Source organism: Corvus kubaryi, unplaced genomic scaffold (genome assembly GCF_017639235.1).
Source record: "Corvus kubaryi isolate FWS band 111438036 unplaced genomic scaffold, C.kubaryi_AGA036_p1.0 65015, whole genome shotgun sequence".
NCBI classification, from domain to species: domain Eukaryota; kingdom Metazoa; phylum Chordata; class Aves; order Passeriformes; family Corvidae; genus Corvus; species Corvus kubaryi.
This window is the reverse complement of record NW_024581694.1, coordinates 41,869-67,623: the sequence shown is the minus strand read 5'-3', so window position 1 is coordinate 67,623 and position 25,755 is coordinate 41,869. Positions and strand designations below refer to the sequence as shown.

At 42.7% G+C, this 25,755-nt stretch overlaps 1 long non-coding RNA gene across 7 annotated transcripts in view; it reads right to left on the bottom strand.

The window, feature by feature from the left end:
* LOC121672860 overlaps positions 1 to 25,755 on the bottom strand; it is a 71,836-nt gene that overhangs the window by 18,955 nt on the left and 27,126 nt on the right. For 2 of the 7 annotated variants that reach the window (XR_006019017.1, XR_006019015.1), the window contains exons 1-7: positions 14,645 to 15,015; positions 14,399 to 14,560; positions 11,507 to 11,725; positions 9,471 to 9,545; positions 7,869 to 7,953; positions 5,622 to 5,808; positions 1,413 to 1,637 (exon numbers count right to left, since the gene is read on the bottom strand). This is a non-coding gene — a long non-coding RNA (uncharacterized LOC121672860). Of the gene's footprint in view, positions 1 to 1,412; positions 1,638 to 5,621; positions 5,809 to 7,868; positions 7,995 to 9,470; positions 9,546 to 11,506; positions 11,726 to 14,398; positions 14,561 to 14,644; positions 15,017 to 25,755 lie in introns of those variants that run through there. The other 5 variants (XR_006019018.1, XR_006019021.1, XR_006019019.1 and 2 more) reach the window with 5 other exon arrangements.

The window sequence follows — 25,755 nt, the reverse complement described above, 5'->3', positions numbered from 1 at the left end:
TTGATTATTGACTGAAGCACCAGACGTGATCCGTGACAGGTCCTGCACAACTGCTCACCTGAAACATGCAGAGCTGCTCCTGTCCTGGCTTACAAGAGCAGTAGCTACACTTGAAAGGAGGGTTTCAATAATGCACAGGCAGCTACTGACTAGAGCAAATTAATTTATCTTCTTTTCCGTGAATTTCCATAAAAAGTAAACTAATGCTGATATGAATGAAGTGAGAAAGGGATGTGACTATAGAAGTTTTTGTCCTTAATCTCATTAATATTTCCCAGTGAAAACACTCACACTATTTTCATGGTGGTACTATCCAGCCTAACAAAAGAGTGCAATGTGAATTTCTGGTTTTTACTCAAATATGCTTTTATTTATATTGCTTCAACATTAAAAAATTAGAGTGCATTATAAAGCATGTATGCATATTTAGGCTTACCCAACTATAAACTATCAATAACTTCTTTATTTTTCAAATACTGCATTCATGAACAGTGATGTATTCAGCTCCATGAAAGACATTGCACTTCACATTTTTAAAAAGTTAATGCACTTCTATAATCAAATTTAGCCCTTTTTAACTGTTCTGTATTTACCTGTGTATTTTTCAGAGCATTAACTACATGCCCATACTTTAAGCAATTGGTTAATGAGCAATGTTGTTAGGAAGGAATTGCAATTTTCCACAAACATGAGAAATTATGAATACCACAATAAGAAATAAAAAGAGACAGACCAACTTTGAGCCCTTTCTTAGTATTTGGTAACACACAGTGTTGTTAACATTTTCTCCAGTATTATTCTTTCTCCCTTTATCTCCATCTCAGAAGGATTTGCAGCTCGGGTCACTGTAATATATCACACTCTAACACGTTGTGCCTGAAATTTCCAGTAAGGCACACAGCTCCTCTTGGCTTTCCACAGGCATCAACTACTAAGTCTTTCAGGCCTGTCTTTAAATCTCAGCCTTTAATACTGCAGGATATCACAGCACAGATATAGATTTACTACTGTAGGTCCCTTTAACCAACCGAAAATAAAGCATGACAGTATGGCATTGCCACTTTGGGGGATAGGCTGCTACAAAGGAGATCTATGAGCCCTTGAAATTGATTGTTTGAAGAACAGTGGGACATACACAGAGGGAGAAAAAATAAGAGGGGAAGAGAAAGAGGGACTGATTTGTAGATGTAGACAGATCCCTCTTCAGATATCATTCAGGGGATATCTGGTTTTACTGGTCAGATATAGTTTGTCTAATCTGACTTCAAAATCATTGTTCACCCCTTAAAATACCTTGGTTGTATGAGACAAGATATGAGTCTTTAAGAGGCTGGCAGGGTGAAGAGAGGAAGAGAAGGAGGGAGACAGAAAGTCAACAGATCAATAAAAGCACTTTAGGATAATGGCTCTACCTTGAGCAGACCAGGTCTGGATTCCAGGCCAGCCCCAGCACTGCCAGGAAATGTGGGTTTGCTTGGGTGAAATGTTGAATTCACAGCATTGTGGCAGAAGGTGAGGTTCTGGTTCTGCCCCATCCTGTTCCAGGGGTGCGTTCCCCTTCCTGCTCACCCTTGATCTCATGTGGTGTCCTGAGCGTGGTCAGCAAGAGCAGAATCAGGGAGCCTGTGGGTTTGCAGCTTTTTGGAAAGAAAGACAGTAAATGAAAGCATTAGGCCAGAGTGCAGTGAAAAGGTGGGGCACAGAGGTGTAGGAACGTTGTTTCCCCTTTCCCACCTCTTGGGTTTTTTCTCGTGAGCAGTTACACAGAGACAACAAACAGCCTGAGCTGCATCAGAGATGATGTTCCAGGAGTCAGCTCCAATATACTGCATCTGGGCACCACCTCCAAGAGACTTCCCAACTCAATGGAATTTTATTACAGTAAGGGCCCCATCTACTGCCAAAAATTTGCAGTGAATCAAACCACATATTAAAATATCTTTTCCTTCATTGAAAGACTTTGATTAAATAACTCCCAACCATTCCACTGCACTTTCCATCTCTCACTGTCATCCCCACAAATGAAAGATCATCCATGAGCAGCAGCCAGCTTCACCACATCCGAGCGCACTCATGATGCAAAAGTCAGAAAAGGCTGCCCATGGACCAGGAAAAACAAAAAGTCCTGCAAATCGTATCTTCTTACTGTACAACCTGAACTTAAAAACCTTCCATACAGCACAAAGATTTGGCTTGCTCAAGAGTTTGTAACACAACACATGTGAAACCTGTAATCTTATGACTGTGGCACAGAATAAAGTGTTGGAAGCAGAAGAACTGAGACCTGAGTAGAAGACAAAATACTTAATTCAAATGGAACAGAGTATTTATACTAACAGAGGTGGTGAAGTGTGGGGGAGCAGGTCATGCTCAAGGTTTAATTTACACAGTTTAAGCTACTCTTGGGCTGGTGGAGTATTTTAGGAGCTATCAATATTTTTCAGGGGAACTTTTTCCCCCATTAGCACAGTAAAAATAGTCACACAAGTGGACAGCCCTATAGGCTGATACCTAGAATTTCTGCTAGGTGCCAGCACTTTTGTAGGAAGGACCTTAATTCACTGCAAGGTGCAAGAGCCTGGCAGGAAGCATGTGGTGAATTCCTGCAGCAGAATTGCCCATGCAGCCGCCCCCACACTGCCCTCCCTAAAAGAAAGCAGCAGCTCTGTTTCTCAAGACCATATAAGGGGAGCACAACAAAATGAAGAGAAACTGTAATAAGACAAACATCAAAGATTGTTTCTCTTTAATTACCCTTTCTCAGTATCTTTGCTCATCAGCTGGAACTCCCTGTTGCTTTTTTAAAGTAAACAAAACAGTGAGGGTTTTAATACTGACCCACCTCACTTCTTTGGTCTGACTAATTGCTAAAACTGGCCATAAATTGTCCATTTTGTGTCACTCTGAATAGCCTCATTTATTCTGGACAGCACACATCTGTTTTTGTGTGCACACACGCACACGTGCACACTTACACAAACACACCCCTCTGTCCCGCGGCAGGGCTGCCCGGGGCTGGGGACGGCCAGTGTACAATTTCAGCCCCATATTGAGTTTTGGCTGGTGTTGAGGTCCCTGAGGCTGAAGAGAAATAAAGCTCTCAGAAGGGAAATGGCATGTAAACATAGCTCTTATGTTCCTCTGCATGGAAAACGTTCCCTTCAGACAAGGCTGGCGAAGGAATCCCATGAGGAAGGTTGGGAGCAAGCTGCTTGCAACAAGGTGGAGGGAAATTGTACAGAATGCATCTGCGCTTTCTCCTCTCAGAGCAAACAGAGCCAGATTCCCACCAGCCTGGACAGCCAGCAAGAGGAGAGCACAGCCAGCCCGGGGAATGAAAGGTTCTGAGCCAGGCAGTGGCTGTTCAGACCCTTGGTTCATGTTTCTGACATGAAAAAATCTCACTTTGTACATATGTCAACATACCGTAAGACTTAATGAAGAAAAGTTCTAACTAGCCAATCTAGCTTCTTTTTTTCCCCCTCTCATAAAACTGAGTAACATGTAAGTAATACTTTCATCATGGTTACTCCAACTGCTTTAGATGTCAATAAATAGGCTATTTCATTTTAATCAGTCCTTTCTCTCATATGCACAGGTCCCAACTTGTAGCTCACTTAACACCTAAGGTATTTTTTTTAAATCAAACTCCATTATTTTTCATCAACACATTGATGACAGACATGGAGGAGGGGGAGGAATTCCTCTCTGTGTGTAACACACACATTTCTGATGAACAGCAAAGTGATGGCCTTGGCTCCTGGGCTCAGTGTAATCCTGAGAAGCCTAAGCCCTTTTCTGGGGCAGTGGTGTCTGCCCAGGGCAATTCGGAGCCTTTTCCCCACCTCCACCTTCCCCTCTTCTTCAGTGCTCCTGCAGGAGGCAGAGCAAATGGCTCAGAAAACAAGAAGGGATCTACATGCAAGTGCAAAAAATTCATTGGGAAAGTGTTCAGACATCTTCACACAAACATCCATTAACACAAAAAGGAGAATTTCTCAAGAATTCTGACAGCACAAAACATTTGAGAGGTTTTACAGGGTTTTGTCTTTAGTTTTCAAGAGGATTTTTTTTCTTTATTCCTAGTGGGAAAGCTTGTGCCTTTAATTCTATAACTATAAACTAAATAATATATCAGGGTTTTTTTTTTTCTGTCAGGCATGGCAATGGTGCTGAATGTATGCAAAGTTTCCACTAAAGGTTTTTGTAACTTAATTTTCCTCCAGAGATTAGAGGAAGCCAGATATTCTGTTTCTTGCTGGAACTTGGCTGGTAGCCACGCTGCGCTCCCTTTCCTTGTCATCCATCCCCAGCCCCCGGCACTGTTAATCAGATGGCTGTATCTTCCCTATATTTCTCCTGTCAAGCTATTAAGGGGATACGGAAGACAGAAAGAGGAGAATCAGCTGAGATATAAACCAGTCCGGGTCCCAGAGTGCTTCTCCCCCTTCTCAAGGTTGAGCTTGCTGTGTTACTGCACACCCTCCTGTCAGAGTGAAGGAGAAGCGTGCTTTCCTGCCCCCGGAGAAAATGGCTGAAGTTTGTTTCCCAAATGAAGAGGGACTGCAGAAATTCCTCTGCACAGAGCCATCATAGCCCTGTAAAAACACAAAACTGTGGCACAGAGAGGGAACAAAATGACAGAGGCTAGAGGCTGAGGATGTTCCCCTTTGGCCATGCCATACCCCTGCCCGCTTGGGGGAAGAGCAGCCTTGACTGAGGCTTTATGGATGTGATAGCAGAGAGTTATCACAGCTCCCTGGGTTTTGGCAGCTTCCTCAGCTAGGGAATTCCTGGCACGTGCTCAGCAGTGAGTGGAGGTGGTTGGCTGGAGAAAAAGCTTTGTAAGGTTCACAAAGAACCCCCAGATCCAAGTCAGATTTAGGGCTGAAAACGCTGATTTTATTGCGTTGCTCCTCCCTCCTCTGCCTTTGAAGCAGAACAGAAATGCTCAGTCCAGCACACCCCATCTCTGTGGAGAGCTTTGCCTCCCGCTGAAATGATCCATGGGGACCCCCTATCTTCCCTGGTAGACAAAATGAACTCCCCACTCTGGATATCTTAGGACTTTGAAAATAGTTGGATCCCAGCATTTTTGGCTGGGTCTACCTCCCATCCTTGTGCATATCAATAATGAGAAAAAACCCCTAACATGGCTCCCACGCGTCAGGAACAACAACTGTTGCATGATTTTGGCCTAGGCTCTTTCTTTGTAACCAACCAGGTAAAAAATAGTCAGGAATATCATGAAAATACTCTATTTTTCTAGTAATTTGAGAGGATGTGACTGCATCAGAGACCAGGCCTTGTACTCCAGCAACACATTGCACAGAGATTGATTTTATTTCAGGCAAGTCCACTTTGCTGTCCAGTTCTCTGATTTTAAGAATTACTTAGGTTTTTAAGAGACACTCAGTGAGGCGGAAGCTCACCTGAACTGTTTTGGAAAATGCAATTTAGATGTAAAATAAGATTTACTTGGCTAATCCCTAAGTTCCTTTGAAAACAGAATGTTCATGTCTAGATAAACATCTCTGGATAAGCATGATGGCACAATGGGTCACTGGACATACTTTTTTCTAAATCTATGTTTAACAAAGAGGAAAATCACATTGACTTACCAATTGCCAAGTTTCTTATTCAAGCAAAACATTTACCGATTTCACAAAGACTCTCAGATTAAGAAATGAGATGACAACTTCTGAGTGCACGTGTTTACTCTAGCCATCCTCTTGCTGGCTATGTTTGAGCTCATTTCTTGGTTTTGGACATACTGAGAAAATCCTCTTTGGATTTTTTGTTTTGTATCTAGAAAGTGAAAACACAGACATTTCTATAAGCAACAGGGCTAGAGAATATTTAACAGATATACAGCTTGTGTTTCTAGATAAATGTCTGCAAGAAGTCCACACAAAAGGAGATGAGAAGGAGCACAGGGTGTGTGTGCCTGAAACAGCAGCACACCTCCACACCAGACATGTGAGGAGGAAAGGTGGCACTGAGTTCTTTTCACATGCTTCTACATTCCAGAGCAGCTCAGCTTTCCTGTTCAAACTCACCTGCTTGAACATCCTCCCCAGCCAGGCTGCCCTTGCTGCAACCTTTTGTCTTTCACTCGCCTTTCCTTCCTTTATCTCTGTTCTATAACCATTATCTCCATCAGCATAACTCCTTAAGTTACACCTAGACATCATTTGGCCAATGAATGCATTTCACACAACATTAGTTATATTGTACTGTGGATAATTTTTGTGATATTGCTGTGCCTCTCCTTGGTACGTTGTTACAGTTTAATTTGTACATATTCTGCTGCTGATGTAGCGTCAACTCAGCTGTAACCAGAGAGAGCATGATGGGTTTGTATTATTGCAACAAATTTTCCCTTAAAAAAAAAAAAAAAAAGAAAAGAAGAGAAAGAGGGAAAGAGAAAGAGAGATAGAGAAAAAAAAAAAAAGGAAAACAGAAGGAAAAAAGGAAGGCTTTTTCTTAAGAGTATGTCTGTCTGCTTTCTAGGATTAGTAAACTGTAGACAGGCTGCCCTGCAGGATCAATGGAGAGCCAGATGCCAACTCTGCCCAGCAAAAAAAGGATTTAGATTCAGGGTTACATCTCAGCCCCATTACATAAATAAGTATCTGCTGCAAATTTGTGTTTTGAACCAATTTTCCACAAAGTTCAGGGTAAGGGCTTCATATCTGCAGGAATTCTTCAGACCCTGTCCAGCTACTCATCTTTCCCAGATGAGCTAATACCAGCTATCTGCTTCCCTTACAAATGGTGATGCCCATTCTGTGGTTGGAGTTTAATGTTACAGATCAATTTTCAGCTCCCGGCATCAGTTTTACATTTAGACATGCAGGGCAGCTCTGCTGAAGCCTCTCAACTATTCTGGGTATTCAACAGCGCATATCAGCAAAGCTCTGACCACACTGTTTTCAGTGTATCTGCTCAGTGAGAGTGTTTCCCATATGGAAATGTTTTGTCAAAATAAGGGATTGCTTGGAAAGACACTGGGCTAACCCTGCTGAATATCTGCTTTTCTTTTTCTTAGTTCTCCAGTGTGGAACGTCACTGCTGGTATTTTGGACAGTGACCATAAGGTCATAAGATTGAGAGACTGAGACTCCCTCAGCTCTTTGTTTACCTCTGGAAGACAAAACAATTGATAATTTCACCTAATAAACAAGAGTTTTGTTTAATTCTTTAAAAATGCTGATTTATTTTTGAAGCAGCTAAGTGCATCCCACATGCTTGAGGGTTGCCTGACAGAATATGTTCTCTTGAGCAATGCCATCTCACTCTTATTACAGCAAATCATAGTGTAAGCCTTTTTTCACACAACTAGAGCACATCCCAGGGACACCTGCATATACAGGTGGCTTCTCCAGGCAATTCTGACATCTGGGAGGCCAAGCCAGGGACCCTCCTGCTGCCTACAGAGTCTTGTGTAGGTCCCCTGCTTTATTTCAAGTGGAGCCCAAGAAATGAGGTAAGACAGTAGAAGAGTGAAGGTATTGCCCTCAATGTCTGTGACATTCTCCCACACAAGAACAAACCCATGCCAAAATGAGGGTGTTAAAATGCCCATAAGCACTTGGCCCACGTAGAAGTCCTTATCATGCTTTTCCCCTGTGAATCAATCCTTTCAATTAAGGTAGCTGGGGGATATGATGTTTTTATTTGCAATTACAGCTTTAAATTAGGATCAATAGAAGCAGCTACAGCCCTACCATGCCAACAGTCTTGAATGGTTCATAGGTTTTCAGAGAAAACATTTCTAAAATAAACTCATCCATTTTCTATTAAAAATATAATAAAAAGTGATAGGAAAAAGACTTAGTACAAGAGAAAGACTTGAGGAATCTTACTTGGTTTTTGTTTAGTTTTCAGACATCAAGCCAGCAAGACCTTCTTCCCTAGGGTTCTTTCCCTGTGGACTTTCCATGGTCACGTCTGGAATAATGCAGGTGAGCACCAGACCAGGTCAAAGTTGACTCATTCAGAAGAGAAGAAGAAAATACACATCTATTCAGCTATCATCCCCTATTTCTAATTCCTTTAGTGTAAAATTGTGCTTGATAAGAAGCTTCTGCTATAGAAAACTTTCGCTTGAGATATTTTGATAGACTCTTCCAAGTAAGGACTCTGTGTAGCAAAACATGCAATGCTTTCACCTTGCACAAACTGTGATTATAGAAAATAAAAAAGAGTTTACTAAATTGAAATTTTAACACTTTTCTACAGAATTGCAGCTGGTTACCTTAATTTTAAGAAACCAGTCCAAAAAAGGCATAAGCTTGTATCAAATGAGAGCTTTTCTAAGAATGAGATTGCAACAAAAGAACCTATTTTTCATGAGCTTCAAATTTCACAGTATATTTCATGGTTGTTGTACAAGTTGGAGTAATATCTGATGTGATTTATAGAGGAGCGGCGCTGTAAGAAGCCTCCCTTCTAATTATAACTGGTTATGAGGTACATCACTCATACCAGCCTGAAATTTAGTTCCATCTTGAACATGAGCTTTTTTTTTTCCTGTTTATTGTCACAAACTGGCCACAGAAATGCTGATAAAGACATTACAGAAAATGTTATTAACTTAATCCCTTCCCAGTTGAGGTTCCTTCTTTTAATACAAACTTCTTTCGAGTCTTTGTTTACGCGTTGCAATGTGTCAGGCAGCAAGCATTATGTCTCTTACAGAAAGTTGTGCAATGAAAGCCTTTCCTGTTCCATGGGCTCCATTAGGCAGAATGGCTGACTTTGACAGAATGTGCAAAAGAACCTATAAATCCAGTGATTCCCTCCACTTTTACAGGCAGTCTGTGCAAGGGCTTCACATGTAGAGTAGATGTTTCATTTGAATGCAAAACATGCTAAAATTTGTACTGAAAAGCACTTAGGCTTTAAAAACATGCCATAATTCTAAGAAGAAAAATGCCTGACGTTTTCTTTTGGCTGATTTCAAATTCATATATATTTTAAATGATCTATAGAGCCTAAGCTGTGCATTTTATCCAACAGAATGATAACCATTCCCATTCCCCTCCATCTAATCCACGGATGGTCTTGATTTATTGGCCAGTCGTGCATAGTGCACTGTCCCTCAGTATCAGAAACTTGTACTGTAATTTTAATTTTTGTTGTTGCTGCTGCTGCTGCTATCTGGATGCAGGGCTTGCCATGAGGATAGCATGGGCTTACCCTGCAAACATAATTGATGCTATCGAAGATAATGATTTAGGATATCATCCATCTCCAGCACAGCTTGCCATTACACAACTTGTTCTTGCAGGTATCTGATTTGTATCATAGACGAGCTGGCTTGATTGCTGTTTTGCCATAGAGTAATAGTTCCCTGGTTTCCACTGACATGCTAAGTCTCCCTTGATCACTCAGGTGATCAGTCAACACATGAGTTAATTATGGGTGAAGGGGTGTCTGAAGCCCAAAGATCAAAAGATACGCACCAGGTCTTCTCCAAGTCATTATTCACCTTCTTAAGCATCAGGCAGTCAGTTCGGATTCCTGCCTCCTGCACTGTCCTTAAATAAAGTGATATAACAGTAGGAAAGCTGAATTAGAGCCTCTGTAAGAGACAGAATGAAACATTTGATTTCTCCAAAAGAAGAGAAAAAGAAATCCATGTGGGCAAGACTGCCTACATGGGGGAAGTCAGGGGTGCTCACGTTTACTTATCATTTAAAAAAACCCCAAACAAACATGTAAGTAATCAATGGTAGGTGTTTAGAGGTGGAAAAGCCAATGTTTTGCCAAAAGGTCCTCACCAGCTTCCCCAGTGAATTTTCTCAGGTTTTAACTGGCATTTCAAGGAAATTATCTCAGATATTGAATCCCATATTTACATCCATGCACAAAGAATAGAATTTATTGGCATAAATTAGGAGCTACTGGACAAAATCATTAGAAGCCCTCCTAAAATGTAAAGGAAAAGCAGTTCTCAAAACTTTCTTTGTCTATTTCAACCACCCTCAAAACTCAAATGCATGCATTAATATTGCCAGAAGCTAATTACAATTACTGTGCTGGATCACCTCTGTGAGGTTCGCTCCTTTGGGCCATGCCCTGCATTGCTGTGGGGAATGGGCAGCGCAGCACCACGATCTCCTTCCTGCTTTAAGACTCCGAGAGCCATATGCAACTTGTTGGACAAGCCTGTTGAGCAGATGAGACCTACAGCAGCAAAGAGCTCGTGGTGTTGTGCTGCAGCCACAGGGTTACTTGTGGGGGTAGAAAGAACAATCTCCCCAGCAGTAATTACTTGAACTCACTTGGGTACCAGCTCAACACCTGCACCACTGAGCTACACCTGTATTTGTCCACCAAGACCGGTTTCGCCACCTCTGTGGTTTTCATGTTGCTCTATTAAAGGGAAGGCAACTGAGCAGTATGCCTCAAAGGTTTATTTCCTAAAAAAAAAAAATCATTATTCCTCCACCTGAAGTCACCCTGCCTTTATTTGGGAGGCAAAAGGAACTAAATCACTGAGTTGCAAATTTGAAGAGATACTTCGTAAGGTCAAACACTCAAAGGACTTCAGTGCAAGTGTAACTCAGTGCACACCACTCCACATATGCTTTCTTCCATATGCAAATAGATGCTATGGATGCACAGCCCACTTGCACGTATCTGCACATGCCAAAGGGATTTACACATGTTAATACTTGGAAAGCAAAGTGAGAATGTATATAAAATGGCATGCACAAAGTGCATTCATCCATGTGCATATCCCTCTGGAGGCAGCACTACTTGGATGTGTTTCTAAGTGGAAGAACAGTTAAAAATTGATATGTCACCCTCTCTCCAAAACCTAATGATTACAGTCTGTTAATTACACCGCATCTGCTGGAACTTTCAGCAAATAAATTGTGGACCTGATCTATTATTTATAATACCAACAGAAATTGCAAATAATGTTTTAAAGTCTCCCATATGCAGAGTGGTAGCAGAAGCAAACGATGCCACGTTGTTCCTATCCTGTCACTTCCCCATGTAGGTACCATATATTGTGACAAAGCAGCTATAATAACCTTTTCTAAATTTTACTTTCTGCAGATGGAGAGAAAGCAGTGAGAGAATATAAAGACTCACATAAAGGAAAAGAACACTTTAAAAATGTTCAGAATATCATGTACAATTAGAACCAGAGTAGCTCTGCAACACTGCAGGCCACGTCTTGCTACTGCTTTGAGCCAAGATTCCCACAGCCTGGGATTCCTCGTTGCCTTTGAATGCCCAACAAGTAGGCCTTTGGCAGGGTCTGCTGGGGAGAGAGTTATCTTAGCACCATCATGCCTTGCATTTAGGCTTTAACTGTGGCATCTCTTTTCCTGGTGTGAAATCCATATGGATTCGCCAAATCCCCATGCTTTTTCAGGCACTTGAACACTGGTACAAATATAGAGTGGCTGATGTGCTCTGCCTTGCACAGAACTCTGAACCACAGCCACACTTCCCACCACCTCCTGTTCTCTACAAGCACTACCTGGCGTTAGCACCGCTGTGGTTTCTCCAATAGAACAATTCAGCCTTGAAGCAAATAATTGATTTTTTTTCCTCCCCAACAGCTGGCCCAGGAAACAATGTGAAGTTTGAAAGTCAGGTTGGATCCTCTCTTCCTTGGCTTCCTCAAACCAGTAACAACAACTCCCCAGAGCAAATGGCAATTGTCTGGTGTAAAGTGGAGCAGAATTGCCACCTTCTGCTGTGGAACAAAAACAAGAGCTTTGCACTCATTATTATTACTATGAGACCTGAGCATTAGTTAGCTGGCCGTGTTATACAACTCTAGCCAGCCCACTTATCCACCAGAAAGCAAATAACCACTCAGGCTGAAGTTTATGAAACTTCTGGGCTTCACAAATGTGTTTCGTGGATTTCTGGCAGTTGTCTGAACGTTCACAAATAATGTGATGCCAGTAATCACAGCAAGTCAAAGCTTGACACTTCTATTCATAAATCAGGAGATGTTTTATTTTTACTGCTTGAACATTTCTGTTCCCAAGCACGATTGGATTTGAACCATCAAGCTGGAGGTGAAAGGACCTTTATTTAATGTATTTGTTTAGGTTTATATGAAATATAAAAAAGTGTCTATGCAGGGCTCTAGTCACCTTTCCCATATATTAAAAAAAACAGGCCAACTCACACAGACAAAAATAAACTTAGTAACTTTCAAAAGGAAAGAAGGCACAAAAAAAGCCTCTTGGGCAGAGACCTCAAATCTTTCTATATAAACCAAACACTTTTGCAGACACTATTTCTCTCATCTCCAGAGCCTGGGACATGAAGAGATGTGTCCCTCAGGTCAGCAGAATTGGGACTCTCCCAGGTCAGGGTGGAAAGAGAGCATTCAGTCCTGCTGCTGCCGAGCAGATCTATCCAGTATTTTCTCCCTTAAACCAAGAGGACTTCAGCCAAAACGCCTCTGTGGCTTGCAGCTGCATCAGTATCACTAGGGAGACAGAGCAATCCATTAAGCAAAGAGAATCCAAGATCCAAGACTTGATGCCAAGAATCTATTTCAGCCTCCCCTGCAAGCCCACAGACACAGGGCAGGTCCTGCAGCACCACTGGTGAGTGCTGGGACTGGAAACTCCCACTCATCGCTCCATGGACACGGACAGCATCCACATCCCACCCTGCCCAATGCTCCCCTCCATGCACTGCACCTGCCCCCAGGGCCCCCTGGCACGGGGATTTCTCCACTCATACATTGTGAAGTAGTTTCATTCAACCAATTCCTCCTTCCACAGTCAGAAAATTAAGTAAAGTTGTTACTCAGAGAGTAGAATGCAGAAGAGAAAACCAACCTAAGTACTTTGAAGTCTAAATTAAAACAAATCCATTAGGATTTTCTTCCACAAGGCAGATGGTCCCTGCAGGCCAGGTTGTGTCCTTCTGCTGCTGGCACCAGCCAAGAGCACCATCCACTGTCCCACTGAACATCCTCTTTCCTTTCAGTCTCCTTTTAGAGTGGGGAGAGGTACACGTGGGGAGGCAGGGACAGAGGAGGGAGACATATCCTTGTAAAATTGGCTTTTCTCCTCATATGGTCAGAATGCACAAATCTTTTAGTGACAGCTTGGTCTCTTCAGAGACAATCCCAATTCTCCTGGAGAAACATCCCTTCCAAAGTAAACACAGAAGTGACAGAGGATCAGCTCTTTACCCTTTTGAATGCTGCAGAAAGGAAGCACCCAAAAGGCTGCAAGCAGTTGTCACTGACACGCTGTAGGTGATATTTTTCAACACATCTATGCAAAACCAAAACACCATGTCCATGCTTTTTCACTTGAAGCTGGCAACTTTCGGAAAGGTTTCTATTCAAAACATTGAGCTGAGGTTCCTCTTGGACAAGAATTGCCAGCAGGAGACAAGTTGAAGGAAGACCAAACCTGTCCCTTCCATCCACCCTGCCTCTCAGCAAGGGCTGCATCCCATCAGCAGCTGCCTGAGGTGTGGGGACGCTGCATGCAGGAAAAAGAACTCCTTCCCTGAGGTTCTGCTCTAGCCAGAGTAGATTTGGATAAGGATCAGGATCCACTGCAATGAGGCATGTAGAGCACAGTCAAACTTCCTCCCCTCCAAGCATCCAAAAAGCAACCTGACCAGATTTTCTCCTGGACAACTCAGCATGTGAACGGGCCAGTTAATCAAAACCACCTCCCAACTGCAATGACATCCTGCTGCCTTCTGACACTTGCCACTTCCATAACACCATTTACAGCTCCATTGTTGTAACAGGAAGCCCTGAGGAGGAACTGGCTCCTACAACATGTTGCCATCACATTTTAGCCAAGGCTGAATGTAGGTGCAAATCTCTCTACAAAATACAGCAGAGATCTATTAAAGGCATAATTTCCCTGGCACCAAAATGTTATTCTTTTAGCAGGTCTGCTTCTTCCCTGGGATTCTGATGAAGTGTGCTCTGCTGTACTACGAAATACACCATGTTTGGGTGTGATACACAGAAAACATCTTTGTTTAACACAGCTTATCTTTTATCATGTCACTTTTCTCTTGGATTTCTTTTCTGTGCACTGGAAACACATTATTGTGACAGTTACACTCCTTTACTGGGAGGCTTTGCTATGTCACCTGCAGTGTCAGAGGCAGGACCAGATTCTCCCCAAAACACAGGCTGGGCAGTTTGATACAACAGAAAGGAATATAGAACAAATAAAGAACCAGGAAAAGCAATACAACACTCCTGTCCAAGTGGGCTACAGGGGCATGTTCCAGCCTGAAACACAGGTCTGCAAAAAAACAAATAAAAACCCCAAATAACAAAAACAAGGAAAAAAAACCCCAAAAAACCAAAAACTAAACTGCTATTTCCTCTATGATGCTCATTCTTCCCTTTCTCCACACTTACCAGACTTAGCATGAGAGCTCAAGAAATCCAGGAATACCACCAGCACATCCACTTTGCTAGGAAGAGGCAATGTGGTAACAAAGCACAAACTAACCCCGCCAATCTGGAGTACGTTCCTCTCACAACTGTCACTCTTGTAATTTCTTCCAGATCCTTCAGAAACTGCAAAGAGGAACACATGGTAAATAAAACTGCTTGGCAGAGAAGGATTCGTTTTGCTGCTTCATTGTGACCTTCTGCAAACACCTGGCAGGATGAAGTCCCACGAGATACTTGCTCTGATAGCTCCCCACTGCTGCACTCAGTGTGGTGAACTGGTTCAGCAAAGCTCTACCAAGAGCTGGGTGGGACAGAGAGATTTCTCTCTTTTGGCAGGAGCAAACTGTCAGAGCAGCTCAGCCACTTCACACAACCTGCCCCGTGGCTGCCTTCATTGGAACAGGCGATGTTCCCAATCCCCAAGCCTTTATGCATCCTTGTTTCCATCAGCAATGCTCCCTGAGCAGCTCAGCATCTGGGCATGTCTCCACTTGAGCTGGGCTGCACACCCAGCTCAGCCCAGCTCTGCCTGCACTCCACAAAGCAGGCATTCATCTCCCTCAAAGCCTTGCAGGAGCTGCAGGTGAGTGCCAAGCACTCCCAGGTGGGGTGTGCTCCTCCCAGAGCCCACTGCTGGGTCTCCTCTCAGGCCAAACCACACCACAGAAATGCCACTGATGCTTCACTGAACTACTCGGCAGCTCCTGCACTCCTGCAGAAATTCCACTTCGCAACCAGACAGCTTCAAATTAACACTTCCCATATCCTAGAAAGGTGCTGCAATTCTCTGGATGCCTGCTCTTCTCCTCTCCTCCTGTCAAAACCTCACTGCTTCACAGGAAGGGTTCAACTTTCATTGGGTGAATGGGCAGAGAAAACACCATGATTTTCTTCCATCTCATTATGATGATGCTCACTCAGGGATTCCTGCTATTGCCCTATTTTCTGTAAATAATATAATGTGAAAGATGGGAGCCATTCTTATGACAGATCATGTCACAACTTATGTACCTTTCTGCTTTGAGCAAAGGCAGATTACCCTGAACTTCTTTGGCAACACCACAAACCTCTAAAAGGAAGGATGGACTGAAGTTCCTTTTAGAACAGCCTAGGAAAGTCAGAATTTCTTTTTTCCTGGATTTTACCTCCAAGTCCCTTGTACTCAAATTGAGAGACCTGAGTAGCTGATTGAGGTCCCAAATTCTGGATGAGGTTAAGGGGTTGTAGTGCCAAAGTCACTGTTCACCCTTGACTCTTTTGGTATCTGCTTGAGTTTTCTGAGCCTAGTGGCTTAAACCAGTCATGTGTTTTCCCCAGAGGGATATTCAGCAGGGAACCAGCATCTGACAAGCAAATTCACCTAGTCCAGAGGCCAAGCCAACACTTTGATAGCAAAAAGATTGGGTTCAAATCCAAATTTGGGGCCCCAATTCATTCAACAGTGGCTGAATTTGTGACTTCCCCCTGTACCTCACTCCCTCCTAAGCAGAGTACACAGTGGATCATACTTTCAGGATTGCTTTATGGAAAAGTTATATTGAGGGTAATTCAGGTGCTTCTGGTAAAGACCAGGCCAGCAGCTGAGGCAGGAGGCAGGTGTGTTACAAACTTCCTTCCCACATCCCTCAGCACAAGGGACTTTCCATGTCTGCTGTTGGATTTCAGATTCATTAAAGCCAGGCAGGAAGACATGGCTCATATGCACACAGTGCTTTTCCTGCTGATCAATAAGCTTCCTTCCTGCCTGATAACTAAACCACTTATAATATTAACAGTGTTATTTAAGACCTGTGGAAACTCAGTCTGATTCAAGCAAACCAGAAATATCTTGACCTAGATACTGGGAACAAAACAATTTTGAGTAAACTTCGGGACTGCCCTTTCTTCTATCATTGCACTTGACATTTTATTGGGGAATTGGAGCAAAACTATTTTACCCCAAATGTTCTTACACCAGCATACTTATTCAGGGAGAAAAATCTTTCTGACACTTTCCCCCTCTCAATTTAGATTAAAAGGGGTGCGTTTTAGAGTCCATTAATAAGGGACATGGACTGCCCTTTCAACAACTGCAGTTATATATTATATCAGAATATCAGAAAGAATAAATGAGACTCAACTCTGTGTTCTTCCGAGGATAAAAGGACCATGAGGAAACAAAGAACATAAACAGTATTTTCACCATGTTAAATATGTGCAAGCTCAAGAAAGTGACCTGCACTGTAAGAGAGGGTCACTGATGCAGAATGGTTCAATAAATGTTTTCAGAAGCACCATCAGGCTGTTGCTTCTTTGGGCTTTAAGTAATGCTGGGCACATTTTGCAGCACCTTTGCAAAGCAAGGCCTTGCTTTCCTCAAGGTCCGTACCAAAATTCATAGGTTTCCCCAAGAAGGCACACCTGCACAACTTGTCTAACATACCCAACTGCAAAGCTCAGGGCTGACTTGAGTATCCAACCTTCTGCCCAGAGCAGGAGCCTCACCTGGACTTCAGAGTCTAATCTAGCTTATTTCTGCTTATTCCTCTTATCCATGCAAATTTTGGTGCTTACCTCTACATGTTCCCATAGATGGAGCATTTTAAGTGTTTACCTGCCTGGAAGACAGTCTGCTTAACAGAAGGTAGCAAAGGAAAAGAAGGACTTTCAGAAAAGATCAAATACATCATAAGCTTGGCAGACACTGTAGCCCTGAAACAGCAGTTTGAAACTTGCACCATAACAAATCTTCTCCTATACATTATCTCACAGGAAACAACACATGATAAATTCTTAGCACAATGTGATTCCCCTCCTTCCTCCTCCTCCCCACTTCAGAAAGATTTAACATCTAATTCAGCTTTTGACGAGCTGCTTCATCACTGCGGGAATGCTGTTGATCTCTGTCGGAACCCTGCGGCCTTGGACAGAACAAACTGAAAGGGGAAAAAAAAATTTTGGCCGTCTGTAATGATAAATAAATACATTACAGGATACAACTCTGGGGAATGGAGGCTGACACTGACTGAGCACCATGACCTCCACACAACTGCCAAGTCTCCACCGCTTAACAAAAGTCAACTTTTGTTTGCCTTCTCCCCCCTCAATGACAATTTCTTAAAGAGCAAATGCAGGATGGAAAAGGGAAAAAAAAATAAATAAAACCAATAAAAGATAGAGAGCTCCAAATCTGCCTCATCTGCTGCCCAGAGGCACTTCGGTTTTGACAGAACAGTATTTTATTTCTTTGGTCTCCTGGAAATTGGGGGAAACCAGTCCATGCTGCATCAGCAGCAGCAGGACAAGGAAGCTGCGCCACAGGGAATGCTCAAATCCCTTTAAAAATTTTTTTGCATTAGGATGTGCCTGCCTTCAGGCTAGTTCTTGGCTCCAATTTGATTTTCTGTCTACTTAAGTCCCACTCACAAAATCAAATATGTATTTCAGCTGTTGGGTCTTCACATTGATAGCAACAATAATTAAGTAGAGAGGAAGCAATTGGTCACCCCATCAGATAAGCCACCTCCTCATCTCTGGAAGCCTCACCCACTTGCATCAACCTGTTTCCTAGACTCTCCTTTTCCCCATCTCTCCAATCTCTTTCCCACTTCTCTCCAATCACACAGAAAGGTGATACCTGCTGCCACCTCTCCTCATTTTACAGATGCACAGAGTGATAAATAATGTGACAAAGTCAGTCAAGTCAAAAACCAGGTATGGACTGGAAGCATTAACTCTTGTGTCTGCATTGTGCTTACCATAAGGTATTACTCCCCTAACTCCGTGTGCTTCATGGGAACCACAGAGGACTCAGCCTGATCATACAAGTCCACAGTCAAGTCCCCAAGACCCTTCAACACCTTAAAGCAAAATACAGCACACAAAACCCCTCACTAACTCTGACAAAGCTCATTCCAGCCCAGAAAGAGAAGAGCTTCCCCAGCCTGGTGTTAATCAGCCCCACTGGTTCGCTGAGCGATTCATCCCCGGCACAAAGCTGATGTAGCTGCACCACTCCTGGAGCCCACGCCAGCATTGCTTCCCAGAGCTTCGCTGCACCCTGCAGAGGCTCCAGCTCATTCCATGCAGTCTCAGGGATACAAGGCACAGCTTGTTCCAAGCGTTTCTCCTGCTCCCTTCACTCCCCTAAGAGATGTCTCCTGCCAGCTCACCCCGTCTCACTGCCACCAATACCGGGCTCTATCTTCACAGCTCTGGGCTTGCAGATCATTTAACTCAGCTATTCACCAAAGCACCTATTTAATCCACTCTGCTCACAGTTGCTACTACTAAAATACTTTGTGTTTTCAAATGTCCTGTGACTACGTATGCTTTGTAATATCCTTCTTATTTCCCCCATCACCTGTCCTTTGTATACACAGCAAAGAGGATAAGGGAAAGATGATTACACTCATCCAAACACTGGAAGACTCATGATTCAATCCCTTTATCTTTTGTCTCTGGTTGACATTTTTAATTTCTCAATCTATCTTGTTTCATTCTCTTTAGGTTTAGAGGATTGGAATGGTTCACTTTCAGTTAAGGGTAGGATCTTTCTAACATGTCTTCTTACATTTGAATACTCTCCTGAACATTTTCCATTGCTTTGAAATTCCCTCTGAGAGTAACCGGAGAAAAGTAGTTTTCTTCAGCTTCATCAATTCCCTAAGACTGTTCTGCCAGGGAATACTTACTTCACATTAATTATATCTTTGACTGTCCCTGTAGTTGTTTCCTGCAAGTGTAAATTGAGTGCATTACAGTCTCTGTTAGCAAAGGGCTGCTCGATGCACTGTGGGAGCTGCACTTACACACAGATTTCCATAAAATCAGGCAGGAGTTCTAAGTGGTGCACAAGCATTCCCCAAACCACCACTGAACTCATGTCTTGACCTGCCCATCAGAACAAGATTGACAATTTCTAGGAGAGAGCGCATGAGGAGAAAAAAATATCAGAAATAAATATGAAATCCATTTTCAAAGCCATACATCCCAAACCTTTCACTTGAGTCAAATACAGGAAAACCCAAAAAGCAGGACAAAACAGAAACCAGCCCAAATGCAGAGAAGCTCTGCCTCTGATGCAGGTACAACAGAAGCATGGGCCCCTCTATCTCAGTCAACAGTTTTGAATGTGAATTCCTCCCTTCAGAACCCAAAGAGGCCTTTGCTGTACTCAGCAACTCATCCACCACAGGCAGCAGCAGAGGGGATCTACTGTGACCTGTGTCTGTAGCTGAGGGGAAATGCAAAGCTTCTGCAGAAATCAAAGTGGGTGGAAATCAGCTGTGGACATCTGGGTGGACATTATCTGCCAGTGCAGTCCTCTCTGCTGGCCTGCTTCTCCCTTGCTGCTGCAGATCTCCTACGTGTGCACGCTCTGCCTGTGTGTTTAAACAAAAAGGCTGATAAGGAATACTTGTCTGTCAGCAATATCTGAAGCCCACGGCTCTTTGAGAGCATTTGGGTTTACTTGGCGGGTCATGCTGACTCCTTGTGAGCTGTTTATCATGACTAAAAACTCCAGAGATTGGCACTATGCCAGTGTCTTCCCTTCTCTTCCCTCCCCCCACCCCTTTCTCCCCTCCTGGGTATTGATGCTACATCAAAACAAACCTCCAGTTCACATAGCAACAGAACATTTTTATATAACCCCTGCATGGGAACACTGCACAGGCCGTTGGACAATCACTTGCAAGCACGTTAGGTAATTCCAGGATATTTTGCTGGTTTTTGTCAAAAACACCCCTGACTAAATGAACTATAAAATGGGAAGAGGATCTTTTGCACGTGGGCCAGATTTGAAACACAACTTGGCACCAAGGACATCAGGGGATTAGGGCACCTATTGGTTCCATATTCTAAATTTTGCCATTTTCTATCTCACTTGGAATCAAACTGGGGAGTCCAAAGCATTTAAGCCAGTTTGTGCATAATGTAATTGAAAGCAAAACAATGCTGAAGGGATCTGCTGAGTCCAGGCTTTAATATGACAAAGACTGAAATTTAGATTTTGGTAGACACTGAAAACTCCCGTTGCTATCCAAAGCAGGGATATCTGTGCAGACTGTGTACTTACACAACTATAAACCAGCCAGGTCATCTTAACTTCACTTCTCTCATCCTGTAACAAAAGGTTACTCATTTCAATAAGGACATAATAAATATGTAACTTCAAATCTTTTCACAGCATGCCCATCTCATCTTTACATTGGGTTAATCCCATCTTTCAGGGCTTCCACTACTTGGCTGCAAGGATCACAAACGGGGAGAAACTGAGGACTTTTACTGCTTACCACTGATCCATAACAAGAATAGGACACCAAGAAGGGCAAATCAGGACCTACAGTAACACTAGAGCCACTATTTACTCTCTGGTAATATCTTACCTGTGTACATTGAGTTCAGCTCATCACAAGATCTTGGATTAAGGACAGAACTTTCCTCCAAGCCCTACTGATAGCAATCACTGAAGATTTTTACCTCCACTACCAGCATCCCAGGATTTCCTGGGAATTTCAGCAAGTTACTTGCAGTTCCCAGGCTTTAGGACACTGCTGATGACTTCGACTTCTCCTGCTCTTTTCCTCTAGTGTAATACAAGCCTTTTGATCTTTTTCATTAGGTCTTAAGTAAGTCACTGGAAACATTTTGTGGTGAGTAGGTGGTATGGGAAATATATTCTCTGGACCTTTCCAGACTAAACATCTACAGCCTGATTGCTTCAGTTGTAGTGTAATGCACCGGCCCAGTGCTCCTGCACCATTTGCAAAAGATAATAGTTAAGGTGTATCTATCTATCTAGGTTATTATATAGTGCACATAATTAAAGGATAATTCATACAGCAGCTAAAATACAGGTAATATATGATAAAAATTATGGACTAACTTTTGTAGCTCTAGAGAAACTCTTCTATGTACCATTTTCATGACTACAATGATAGAAGTGGCAGGATGTCTTAATTAAGACATTCTTTCCCCCATTATCTCTTAATTCCTTTGGATATTCCCATCTTCATGTTGACCATTTAACTGCCTGCAACAAAATAGGATGGACTAAAACCAAATCCTTTTTATAGGGGTTCCACTCCAACATATTTACTGTCCTCCTTCACAGCCACCCAGATGTATCACCAAAACTCTCAGGGCCAGGACACTGCAGCAAATACCTGGAGAGCAGCAGCAGGCTGGGGGAACAGAACATTTCCCAGCACAGCCATCAAAGCCTCCCTCACTGCTACCACAGCCCCTGCTGGCATTACTTGAGTAAAACCTCTGAGTGAACAAAGCTTAGATTAAAAATATATTTAAGAAAGTATCACAAAACTATGACTTTTCAACAAAATTACTACTATTACTACTACAAAAAAAAAGGATGGACCTGAGAGTTTACAGCACTTAAAGTTAAAAGTTATTATAAAAAATACTTAGGTGCTACTTCACTGTACCCCTTCTCCTCTCCACGTCAGGGAAGATGAGCAGGTCACTCGAGCAGCAGCCCAGAGGTTCTCCCCTCGTGTAAAGCCCATACACAACATGCTGGGCTCACATGAAGAAAATTCTTTAGCCACATGTCTCCCAGCCTCAAACTGGCTCCAAAAAATCATCTGAAAGCCTCTAATTTTGCTAGCCCAGGAACACTCATGACTTCATATGGGCTTCACCTTTCCCTTACTCTAATGCCTTTCAGGTTCAGCAAAGCAGAGCCATAAAGGATTGTTAGGAAGTGTTAATGGGCTGCAGTGGCTCTGGAATCCAGCACTGGCTGGCAAATTATCACACCCCATTGTCACTTCATCAGTTGGCAGCCTGGGACAACACTGGTGCCTCGGTGCTCGGGGTTGCTCACATTGGTGAAGAGGCCAGGAGAGCACCCAAGGCAACTGCCCACCCTCAGTATCAGTCCTCAATATGCTGTGTAATCTTTGGATTTCAAGAGAGGATCTGCTTTTTTCTCCCAGCAACTTGCTCAGCAGTAAACTCATCAACTTAGTTAAATTTGCCTCCACACATATCTTGTCTCAAGCTTTCAAGAAATTCCTGTGCTTTCGTTTCTGGCAACAAACTTGGGAAGCCTTTTGGGGGAACACTCAATTCCTTGCTTTGTAGAGCTAAAGCAGAACACAACCAGCATATCTAAAAGGCTGACCACATCATCTATTTCAGGTACATAACACAAGAGCAATGCAGAGAGAAACACATCTAGGAGGAAATTCAAGGCCCTAAGACAGGTTCTGTGAATCAGCATGAACAGCTCTCTAAAATGTAAAAATAAGGGAAACCAAATGTATGCAGCCAACTTGGTGAAGCTCCATTGGCAACCAATTATGCCCCGAGCCTTATTTTCAGAAGTGTGTGCATGTAATGGTGTGTGCAAAAATGAACAATCAATAGTGTCCTTCATTTATATGACTTGCCATGATTGCATCCTGCAGCCATGGTAACTGTGCCCCCACCTGAGGGGCTGCAGGAACAGATATGCAGATTGGCTTGTGGGTTCCCATCCCAGCTGCTGAGAACACCTCGTTTTAAGGAACCTCAAACCCCAAAGTCATGTTTGACAGAAGAGCCTCCATAGCAGAGAAGGGGTTCGTGTGTGTTACGCGGATATAAATGCACACACATGAGGGCTTTCATATGTGAACAGAACAACGTGATTGACTTCTTCTGTTACATTAGTGGTGACAGGAAGGAAGAAGCATCAGCTAAATCCTTTGCACGTGCTGCTGCTGCTCACAGGGTCAGTGAGGACACCGAGACCGCTGTGCCTCTGCCCCCCACGTGTGGATCTGTGAGCAGATACTCATTGGGACAAAGGGCTGACTCAAGATATGCTCCAGACAAGGGGGCAAGCAAGGCAGTGCCTGACTTCACTGGAGAACTCAGGGAGTGCTGGCAAGGCCAAACAATCAGGTGTACAACTCTTCTACACAGCACGAGCATCCCCTCAGGGCTCTGGTCCAATTAAACAAGGCTGAAGACGACCTTTGGAGAGTAAAGAAACCTCTTACTTCATCTTATGTTAAAACAAGCATAAAAACCATGCAGAAAACAGATGTTTGTCTCTTTTTTTAGAAAAATCCTGCTCACATTCCTAACAAGGAAGAATGGTTGCCCAGTGTCAGCCAGTGCAGTTTTTGGAACACCAAATCTCTATTGAGAGAAGCCCAAAGGTATGACAGGGAAGTGAAATTGCCAACTGATGCAGACACAGCTGAGTTGACCTTTTCTTTTCTTTTTCCTCTGGACCAGGCCAGGAAAAAAGCCAGAAGGAACAAGAAAAATATTTATTGAGTCTACAAGTGTTCACTTTCTCCATGCAATGGAAACCCTTTATGTCATAGGCACTGAAGAGAGGAGAGAAAGCCCTGCAGGGCTGCTTTAAGCCACAGCATTGCTGTTCTGGTGTCAACAGTTTTGAGGAAGAATCTGCACACTGGGGGAGTCCAAAGAGGCACTGGGTGGGTGCCAGGAGCATCAGAAGTGGTGAAAATGGATTGAAAAGTGCTGCTGCCTCCCTCATAGCATAGATTTTGAAGTCTGCTCTGCCCAAGAGTTTCTGTCCTGTGCCCTGCAAACACACGCACTTGGCTGGCCTTGACACTGCCCAGGTCACTCAGCTCCTCCTGGGTTTTGTTTACTGCCTGGTGTTTTTGAGTACAGCGCATGGCATCTCCTCTGAAAGAAGTCCTAACAAGAAAAATAAAGCTTGTTTATCCAGTTTAACCACTGGATAAAGCCTAAACACATTGGATAAAGCATTCTACAGCCTCTACATTCATTATCAATTAATTATTGAAAGGGTACCTGTTGAGTGTTTTTAATATGCATAAAAGTAAGGACAATTCCAGTTGCCATGCAACTGACTGAGGATCATGTAAACATAAATGCCGTAGTTTCATTTTCATGAATAATCTTATGTATCTGGAGAGGAGGGCTCAGCAGAGCCACCACAGACCAGAGCAGAGGAGAAGCATTAAGGGTGCAGGGGAATTAACCACTTGGTATCTGTGAGCCTCTCTCTTAGGAATTAATTTGATTATCAGTGTAACAAAAAAGGCCAGGACCTTGTATCCACGGACTGAGGTACAATTGTTTGGCCCCTGGAATTGCATCCTGCAAGATTGACATGGAATATTTATATACGATGCAATCAAGAGAGGTCTTATTGACAATCAGCCATAGCTCAGCATGCAGCCTGATAAGACTTGTAATTATACAGATGAAAAAAGAAATGACAGAAGAGGTATGTGATGATTCCAGCTGATCTCTACTGCTCCACACAGACACCATCAATCTCTGCTTAGTTTGGTTTAAAGTACAGATGGTTCCACTAAGCATCAGAGATTCCAGTACCTATCCAGAGTAAGATTGCAAACTTTCTCTCTCAAGAAATTTGCTAAAGAGATGAACTTTAGGAAAACAAAAATCTTTCTGAATTCAGACAAAATGTGGTTATTATTGTTATAAATAAGGAAATGGTTTAAAAGTTGTTTTATAAAATAGAATGAAAAGATACGTTTTTATTTCAGAAAAACTACTTTTAAAGTTGACAAAAATATTTCTTTTTTTGCTTTCTCTTTACATTATTCTTTCAGTTTCCCTTGGAACAAACTTTGCTTTTTGGCATGGTTACAATGAAAAAAAAAAAAAGAAAAAAATTATTTGCCGAGTGCATAGACTGAACAACATAAAACCAGCAGAAACATCTCCCACATTTAGAAGCAGCAAGTAAACACATAGTTTCAACTCTATTCAATTTCTTTCTCCAAAACCCTTTCTCCTGTAGTCTAAACAATCTGATTTAGCTGTTAGCAAGCCCAAGTCCTCAGGTTGCTTATTTTCCCTGCTCTACTCTTGCAGAGGCTGCAGGGCGCCTTATTCCCATGAAGACCTGCACCCTCCAGGTGATGCAAATGTTATTCTCTTTACCTGTTCCACAAAGTTTTTTCTTCCATCTCTCTTTTCCCTTTGCTGCTGACAGACCTGCCAGGGAGCAGACTCTCTTAGGTTGTAATTAAAGTCACAGGAGTGAGACCTTGAACCCCATTTGTGTAAGCGATTGATAGGTTTAGCTGATACATATTTTTTTTTTTAGGATTTTGTTTGTTGCTGGTTTTTTATACCTGCATACAATTTATAAGAGTAGGCAGCATGGTCTTAAACACAGCTCATATTACTCCTTAATGCACTCAAAAGAAATGTTTGGCATTTAACTTTATAATAAAAGGTATCAATTAGGAACTGTCAATGTTTTCAGTAGTGATATCTAATTACTGTAACTTGCTATAGGCTATCTTGTTAAATTCTAGTTGAATGACTAAGTATTCCTGACAAGT